The sequence below is a fragment of the Ixodes scapularis genome, unplaced genomic scaffold, assembly GCF_016920785.2.
Source record: "Ixodes scapularis isolate PalLabHiFi unplaced genomic scaffold, ASM1692078v2 PGA_scaffold7__128_contigs__length_106722199, whole genome shotgun sequence".
In the NCBI taxonomy this organism is placed as follows: Eukaryota; Metazoa; Arthropoda; class Arachnida; order Ixodida; family Ixodidae; genus Ixodes; species Ixodes scapularis.
The window spans coordinates 81955158-81964953 of record NW_024609882.1 but is presented as its reverse complement, the minus strand read 5'-3'; the positions used below and the strand labels follow the sequence as shown (position 1 = coordinate 81964953).

At 49.5% G+C, this 9796-nt stretch overlaps 1 pseudogene; it reads left to right on the top strand.

The window, feature by feature from the left end:
- The first annotated feature begins 1366 nt into the window (after positions 1-1366).
- The window catches only part of LOC120845009, a 66516-nt pseudogene continuing 58086 nt past the window's right edge, over positions 1367-9796 (top strand).

The following is a 9796-nucleotide window of genomic DNA, read 5'->3' as shown; positions in this document are numbered from 1 at the left end:
CGCCCCCCCCCCCCCCCCCCCCCCCGCCCTCACGCATGAAGCGCGAGGATGGGACGACGAGCTAGCGGGACGGTGAGACGACGCCCCTGACGCCCGACTCCTTCTATTTCTATCTCCTCCCCCACTCACCCCCACTTTTCTCCCCTCACCCTACCCCAAGAGTCAGTGACAAATGCGCCTAGCGCGCGCACACGGTTGACTATATCCCCCCCTCCCCCCCCCCCCCTCATTTCACTTCAACGCTTACAACACACGGAGGCCGCCACCGACCGATCGCCGTCTCGTCGGGCTCGCGGCGCGACACTCACCCGTATTCGACCGGGAGCCCCGAAGGTGCGCTCTAGGCGTGGAAACGGCGCGATGCGACGAATGGCAAAGGGCATCTACACCACGAACGGGCAAAAGCCGATGCAAAAAAGTGCGCGAACGTAAACGGTAGAAAAGTGCCGTCGCTCGCCACTATGAAATAATCCGCGGCCGCATCCCTTTCCTGCTGCGCGTACTTTCTCTTACTTGACGGCTACTCCGTCTCGCGGGACACACGAAACGATCGTCGGGATACGGCGAAGGGCCGTCGAGTCAACCACCAGCATGATGCTTATAGCCGATTCATACGACGGACCGAATCGCGATTTTCGTCCGCGGACCGTGTACCACGTGATTGGTACGTCACCGATTCCTGCGATCCGCGCCTCGTCCGCGGAGGCGCGGACTGATAAAGTTGAGTGCCTTTTTCACTCGCGGACGTTTGGCGGGAGCTTGACCTGGAACGCGTTTAGTCTGGCAACGGTGCATTGTTTTCTTGTTTTTTTTTGCTTCTGGGCGTTCAAAACAAAAATGGCGCTTCGTTCCGTTTTGTGCGCTCGTTGGTTCATTTTGACGCGTGATTCTTGGTTCCACGAGTGCAAGAAACTCCAGAAACTTGTCTGGCTGACGCAACGCAGGCTTCGGTACTCCTCCGGGTCCGTGTCAAGAAGCTCCCGTCAAAACTCGTCTAGCACGCCGCGGTAATTCTTGTGGGTGGTTCCCGTTTCAACCCATTCCCATTTCAACCTTCCCGTTTGTACCTTCCCGTTTCGACCCGGATCAAAACGACCTTCCCGTTTCATCTTTTCTCATTTCGCCCTTTCCCGAAACAACCTTCCCGTTTCGACCCGTGTCACCTCGCACTGTCCACGGGAAGTTTGTTATCAGTTCAGTCAGTTCAAGTGTACCATGTCTGTCTTCCTTGGTGACCTAATTTCACCCTCTCCCAAAACGACCTTGACGATTTAATCACCAGCAGTCATTTTTTGCACGCTGTTCTGGTGTTAGTGTGTCGGCAGTGCTGTAAACGCATAGCAGTTACCGCTGTCACCGCCTCAGGATGTCTTCGTTTGTCATCTTACAAACCCAGAAAAAGAAGCAGTGTTTACACTTAGATGGATATAAGTACCACAAGAAACGTTCGAATGCGAACGGAACTGTTGCGTGGCGGTGTGCCAACCATGGTTCATCCTGCTGCCCTGCATCAATCCTGACGGAAGGAGATCATGTCAAGAACACCCTTCGTGAGTAGAAAGGTTATTTAAAGCTGAAGGTTAACGTGAATTTGCAGTGCGAAATTAACATTTCATTTTTTTTAGGAGACCACAATCACCCTCCCGATGAAACAGCCGTTGTCAAGGACCGGATCAGAATGGAACTAAAAGAAAAAGTGGCCTCTAATCCTCACGTTGCAGCTCCGACGCTCTACAACCAGGAACTTCTTCGCGCATCTCAAGCCGTAAGTGTCCATTTTGTGAAAGTGCGATCATAATGGGCTTTTTTTTTTTAGCTGGGCTATATTAGAAAAAAGTAAACGTGAGATGTAGTAATTTGAGTCCTGGGGCAGTGATAATGGCCTTGGTGGCCACTAGAAAAATGCGAAATTAGGTCATTAGCTAGCTAATTAACTAAAACGTTTTAATTATTTTTCACTCGAGGGCGCGTAATGTATTTGGATAATTAAAGCTCGTCCTCAATATGGTCTAGATGTGAAGTACCATTCTGAATTAAAATTCATAGTGGGCGCTATGGGGCAAGATATGTCAGCCTTGTTCAAGGGTAAACTTTCTTGCCCTGTAGTGCCCACTAATACTTTTTTAATCAAACTTTTACGGTACGGCTAAGCCAGATTGAGGTCGAGCTTCGATCTTTTATATACCCTATGCCCCTAGCCCTCAGATGCTAAATTTACCTACCCATTTTAGTTAAGTAACTACCTAATTCCGCCATTGCGCCTTAGTTCAAGCGGCCAGAATGGCCACCAACTTGGCCCAAGGGCTCAAACTACCCTATCTCACCTTCCGTTTCTTTGAAAATTTGGTGCAGCTAAAAGGAAAAGAAAAGGGGACTGTGTTTTCATGTGTAATCAGGTTTGTTGGCTAAAGCGGGAACTGTATTTATTTTTAGAGCGCGGCCGATGTTGTAGCTGAAATCCCGACTTTCGCAAGCCTGAAGAACGCCATGTACAGAGAGCGACGCCGTCATCAGCCGGAACTTCCTGCAACTGCGGACGACATTCAGCTGAGCCCGTTGTACCAACAGACAGAAGACGGCCATCCCTTCCTTGTAATCGATGACACTAGTGTTGGTGGTTCTCGGATCTTAGCCTTTGCATCACGGGAGGGTTTGCTGCGCTTGTCATCCGCGAAGATGCGCTTTGTTGATGGTACATTTTTTGTTGTGCCTCAGATTTTTGATCAACTCCTGACCATTCATGTCATGTCGGATGGCAAACACTCACCCGCAGTGTACTTTCTGCTGTCTGGTAGATCTCGTGAGACGTATGTTCGAGCATTTCAAAACTTGAGGAATGTATTCGCTGGTGCGGGCATCGTGTTTCCGAATCCTGACATTTTTCTAACAGACTTCGAGCAGGTGCTCATCGCAGGCTTGTTGACTTTATTCCCAACCGCAATCCATCGTGGGTGCCATTTCCATTTCACAAAAAGAGTGTGGGCTGCAGTACAAAGAGCCGGCCTCCAAACTGCGTACGGGCAGGATGACATTATTAGGTCCCTTATTAGAAAGATGGTGGCGCTGTCGTTCGTTCCAGTTTCTGACGTCCAGCGTGCATGGCTGTTTTTGCGACAAGAAGGCGTATCCCTCGGTGTTTCAGGCGTCATCACTGTGCTTGACTATTTTGATGGCACCTGGATGAATGGTCATTTTTTGATTCAGCAATGGAATCACCACGGAAACCGAGGGCCACGGACAAACAACCACATGGAGTCCTGGCACCGTAAAATAAATGCGGTGTCAGGGAGGGCCCACCCGAACATTTACAGTTTTATCGATTTAATTAAACGGGATGAGGCTTTGACTAGGATATCCTTGCAGCAGCTTGCGAATGGTGGTGCTGTGCGGGCCAGGGGCCACAAGTGGGTCAGCAAGGACCGCACGCTTTCTGAGCTCGAGTGTCGCCTTTCTAATGGCACGATTTCCATCTTTGAGTTTCTCAACAAAGCGAAGGCATTTTCCGGTCTGTGATGTTTTTCTGTGTGCGCGAGTGTTCAATGTTTAAAAGTGTAAAAGCAAATAAAGTCGCGATCATATGTCTGTCCCCCTGTCTGATTTCTCGCTCTCCAAAATATCACAATCAAAAATATAAGGTTTTAGGAGAATGTACGCAAGGCTTTGGGTAAACTGAAAATAGCGTCGCGACGGCGACGCTAATTTTAGCTTACCCAAAGTGATTGTGTACGTAAGACTTCATTATTGTGCATAGCGTGAAAATGTTACCGCGAACAAGCGATCGGCGGCGTTGCTGTTTATCTCATAGAATTAAAAAGCTGCCATAAACACTATTGCTCTCTTTGGAAGTGCTTATCTGAGCCACTACCCTAGGCCCTAAAATTTGGTATTTGCTAATACCCTTCCGAAGTAAAATTCTAAAAGAATCGACAAGGTCGTTTTTGCAGCAACGGCGTCGCCGAATGTACTTAGGCCATTTCGCGGTTGCACGTTAAGGCCCGTTCACACTCTTGCGACCGAGTTCGACCGAGAGCAACCAAACCGGTTTTTAAGCCTCTTGCGATCTCTTAGGACCAGCTCAGCTGCAGCGCATCCGGTCCTAAGAAGTCGCAAAAGGCTTAAAAACCGGTCTGGTCTCTCTCGGTCGAACTCGGTTGCAAGAGTGTGAACGGGCCTTTATGGGGATCATCTTGAAATAAAAAAAAAAAACTTTAAGTGGTTGAAGTAAGAATAATATATTACATCGAAGCCTACCTGAAAGGTGCATATTTTTAAAACACACCGGCTTCCAGAAATATTTCAGAACATGTATTCTTAAGCCGAAAAGGTGCGCTGACCAGGATTTGAACGATTAGCCTTTCGCGAAGAGGTTGGCATGCGCAGGGTTTTATACAAATGGGCTGAAAATGGACGGGTTCAAACGCAAAGGGTCTTTCGGGTATCAGTTGAAACAGGACGGATTCAAGTGAGAGGGGCGTTTCGGGAATGGGACGAAACGGGAAGGGTTCAAACGAGAAGGGCGTTTCGGGAATGGGACGAAACGGGACGGGTTCAAACGGGAAGGTCGTTACGGGAATGGGTCGAAACGAAAAGGGTTCAAACGGGAAGGTCGATTCGGGAATGGGTCGAAATGGGACGGGTTCAAACGGGAATGGGTTGTTTCGGGCTACACCCATTCTTGCACGCCCAATCAGGATTTCACCGAACAAGACCTCTCTTGTGGATGTGGTGTGCTTGAGTGTTGTGCACGAGTGCGGAGTGCGTGAAGGCATCTCCAAACGCCCCTCCGCGAGCCCACAACTTCGTCGCGTGTACGCCGAAGCTTTCTCGAGCAGGGCCATGCCTGTGTCACTGTCATTCTTTGGGTTAGTGAAGTTAGTGGCGCTTGGTGCGAAGCCTGCCTCCGGTGTTTTGTCGCGATCTGTGCGTAACAGCGGCGTACGATTCTTAATGGCGTTAGCGAACGTCGATTTCTCTCTTGGACAACGGTGCCACGGTGCGATGTTGGAGTTTCGCGGCACTGTGGGGTAATGAACAGGATCGGTCTGTCCTCGCTGGCGTCTGCTCGTCGTCTCCCTCGTGTGGATGCGCTTGGGAGACGGATGAACCGCGGGCATGTCATCACGCGATCAATCCGTCTGCGGATCAGTCCGTCGTGTGAATCGGCTATTACCGGCGTTGTTGAGCAAAGGCGTTGTTGAGCAAACCAAACCGACAGAACACAAACATCAGAATCAAAACACGGGACGGTAACTTCGAGTGATTTCTGCCCGCACAGATTTACATGCAGTGCTTTCACGCGCCACTACGGTCACATACAATTTTTTAACCCAGGAGCCACCGTACCTGAACCATGCCGCGAACCACGCCAACGCTAAATCAACGCATACGTTGTCTCACTCGCCATTTTTGTTTGATTACCTTGTCCGGCTTTGGACTGGATGCTGGATCGGCTTTCGAGCAATGTCTATCAACAGCTGGCTGGATGCTGGATGAGGTCTGTTCTAGTCTAAACACGAAGTCGCAAATATATGGTTGTGCTACTGCGCCGCACTAAATAAACAACAACAAAAAAAAAGAAAACAAACGAGGAAAGGAAGGAAAACACGACGTTTCGACGAAGTGCACTCTGGGAACTTGGCCACTCAGTTTCGGTTTCGATTGAGCAGCTTCCTTTCATGCTATCACGTCGTGACCGAATGCGCCGCTTGCGTTTTCGATTATCTGACTTTTCACGAATGTACAATACACACCATTGTCGAACGATACAAAAACTAAGACTGGGGCAATTTTCTTGGTTCCCGAAACACCGGATATTGTGCGTGCGTGTGCAAACGTAGTAAGACGTGGCTTAGTCACCTCACCCACGAGTGCATCTTTGAGCTCAATTTGAAAAATCCCGTCTAGTACCAGTGAACTACAACTGAAATTTGATCACCTTGAGCCTTATACGTATTTTGTTTTCAAACGTCCGCTCCTTCCTACTTGATTGGGCGAAAAGCAAACCGCATCCTCACAGGAGTATCAAAATCGAGCCCAGCGCTGACGCATGAACGTTTAACTGCACAAAAATTACTGATGATGTCTTGCTCTTGTCATCATATATCGCCCACTCAAATTTTACGCTGATAGGAGATTAGGTTTGCGCAAACACTGAGGAGGCTCTAACAAGCGTCTCCTACTCCTCGCTAAGCCTTTTTGGACGAGCTTTTACTGACGCCCAAGATCTGAGTCTGAACGGTGTGTCTGAAATTATCTCGGCATTCTCGATCAGGAAGAAAGCTAACACATAAACATTACGGCCATTAGCAACCGTCAAATGCACTTTGAATAATTTCGTTCGTTTGTACACACCGCATAGAGGTTCACGCCCGTCCCGCGTACTTCCGGCGAAGAGTGCGACATTCTTCACACAATTGCTCGACTTTTGCTTTCTCAAAACGGTTTGTATGTGGGAAAGTGCCTATATGACTGCAGAATAACTTTATGTGCATACGCCATGTTGAGTATTAGTGGAATGCAAGCGAGTGGGGACTTGGCTTCGTGCGGTGCTGCGGGTCAGTAGAGATATGAGATAAGAAGTGTGTTCAAATTAAGCTTTTCAATGGCGCCTCCGAGTTTCACCTCACGTACTCAGGCGTATTAAGAAATACAGTAGTGGCAAAAAATTATATTTCGTGTATGAACGCGCAAAACAAACAAACTTCCTGACCAGCTGTAAAGGTGCGAGCTCGATGTATGCAAACTTATTGATCGTTACAGCTTGTTGACTCGTACACAAGCAAGATACCCGAGCAACGCAGCGTCGAGATTCCCAGCACTGGCTCGTTCACATATATCTCGAAACGCTAACAGAAAGGCTCGATCGTGTACAAAAATACAACAAGCATGTGTGAAGACAAGCTATACGTCTCAGGCTTGTGCTATAGCCTCGAGGTCTGGCCATTTAGGTTAATTTAGAGACCAAAAATGGTGCTCTCGGGACCAGAAAACGTGAGATCACGGTCGTTGATAGTGCACCCTCTCCGTATAATCTCTTGTCGACGTTTCCATCGATACCGAAACCATGCCGCTCTCCTCCCTGGCCAACTAGTTTCCAGAGTGCAACGCGCGCCGTGTTGCATGCAGGGGTTTATGGTAGTAGTCCATAGAATCCCCTAGCAGTGGTAGCGAGAAGCAGACCTGATTTTAATACGCGCGTAAGAGGTAAATATAGTAACCCTTTCTGGTTGAAGTAGGGTGTACGTGATGTTTAGGTCATTTTCATGCAGAAAGATGTAAGAAACGAATGCGCCGCCCAAACTGTGTCTTCCTCGGACAGACTGCTCGGACCCAGAGTAGTTCTCCGCGCAGCCTTTTTCGGAGGAGTACGATCTGTAGTCACTCGGAACATTTCAGTTTCGTTATCAACGTTGCCGCAAGGGAATGAAGGCGTTTCGCTGCTTTTTTTTTTTTCGATTGCTGGGTGGGCTTTCTTGCTGTGCTTGCTTTCGTTCTTATTGTCATGACCGACTGGCCCGAGCATACTGCGGCGATGACATCGTTGCAGTTAATTTCAGGAGGTCTAATAAACCGCAGTAGCAGCGAAATCAGCGACAGCGACTAAGATGCCAGCTTAGCTCCACCTCAAGTGACGACCAGGCAGCCGTTCTCGGCAAAGTCTTTGCCGACTCATTCGCCTTGCCAGCGAAGAGGCCCAAGATAGGGCGTTACGTCGAAGATGTTGTGCGCGCCTATTCGGAAGAAAAGCTAGGTATGTCGTTTGCTGAAAGACAATACGCCAAATACTCCGCAGACGGAACTGGCCTTTGGAGATGACAGTCGCTTTACGGCATACATGTTTGGTATTGCTTAATAGAACCTTTGCAAAACGTACAGCGCCACGACGGAAGGGAATTTGGGAACCCTCGGTACAGATCACGCGCACGCGCTTTCTCGTTGCGCCTCCGCGACTGCGCGCGCGTCCCAGCAGCTACCGCCAGTAGCCGTCGCAGCCATCCGCCGAGTCGTACGTCGTTGCCCGCGTACCGTATCTGTGGCAGCGTAAAGGCATCGCGACAGGTGAACTCATTTCAATACGTTATTCGTCGTAACTTACCTTCACGTATTGAAGTGTCACCGAATCCATTTAGTTTTCACCGCAACCGTGGCTGGTTTCGACCAGGTTCGACAAAGCGTTTGTGCAGCAGACGACAGAGCCGGTACAAAGGAGAGGGATGAGAAAGGGGCAGCCGTTGGCTCGTCACTCGCCCAACTCGGCTGCTCTGTTGCCGTGGTAACCTGTGCGTGCTCGCGTTTGCCACGTGGTAGCGGGAGGAGGGGTGTACCGAGGATAGCCAATACTTGTCGCGCGGTGCGCGCGGGCTTTTGGGATTTGTGCAAATATTAGCGGCGAGATGTTTTGGTGGCGCCCTCCTATGGTTCCCCTTTGTGACGTCATTACCTTGCGAACAACAAGTTCGATGGTGTTTCTACATAGCATGGTGGAAGCCTGAAATCATTGCGCTCTCAAAGCAACACTGCCAACACCGTCGAAACTAAAGCACTTTCTTTCCTCTTATTTCTGTCGATGGCATACCCTTTCCGACGTCATAGTCAGCTTTTGGGCCAATCGTGGAAGGCCGACCACAGCGACACTTTCGGTCGCGCACGTCGCCAATTGCATTGTACGGCTCGTACAAAAGTACCTGTAAGGAAAAATAAATAGTGTCTCAACATTGTGGTCACCGGGGGTACTCCGCCGATTTTTGAGCTACCTCAACTAACTATAATTTCTGACTCCCCGGCCTTTATCCTTTCTGGTATGCTCTTTAGTTTCGCGAAATTCGTAATAGTCATTGCGAAATCGGCAAATGAAAATGATGCGAAAACCAACATTCAAATATACCCGCCCTTTTCAGTGCCGTGACGTCAGTGGAAGGTCAGCTTGCCAGTCGGGCGAGCAGTCTAAAAAATAGAACATGCCAATCATTTGTTCCGTGCTGAAGCGCGGGTCCTGGAGCGAGCTTCCAAAGCATTCATTTGACACCATGAAACTGCATAGAATCAGTTGGGAACAAATTCTACAGACCAAAGAGTGAACCCCTACACTTCCGCTGACGTCACTTTTTCGCTGTTGCCAGTAGGAACTTTCAGTTTGAAAAACACAGTGAGGACCAAAATTGTAAATTCAATAACTTCGTGAAAAAAAATTATTTTGACCTAATATTTCGGATACTATTTTCATTATCTACCTGTTGTGGGAGCCACGTGTTCCCCGTCTCCCTATCTAGGCCTAGCACAAGCAGGCCGTGGGAGCGTTATGGCGACGTCATCCCGGATACGGGGGTAAGGCCGCATTCCTCGAAGAGGGCGTGTCTTCCCTCTCCCTTTTGGGTGAAAGCGCCTCCGGCGCACCCTTCGGAAATGATTGTGGACGCGGCCCATCTGCGGGATAAGCCACACTACCTACCCCGGGCGCGTCCACTTTCCGCTTGCTAGATAAGCGGCCCGCGAACGGCGGCCCGGACTCTCGTTTTGGGGGAAGCTCTCGTCGTGAGCCTCTTTCTTTTTGTGCTTCCCCTTTGTCCCACGAATCTGCCTATTACGGCAGCGGGGGTCCCCTCCAGGTGAATCTGTCTAATACGACAGCGCCGACACTTTACCGTTCCTTTTATTTATTAGTTTTGCCGACGGGCACAGCGTGGTGGCACAGGAGCCTAATAAACCCGCTTCTTCAGTACCTTTGCGTTTTCGGAGTGATTCCTCTCCTCGGAGTCTACGGCAGCCTCCGGACAGACCCGGCCGTAGCAATCCTCAA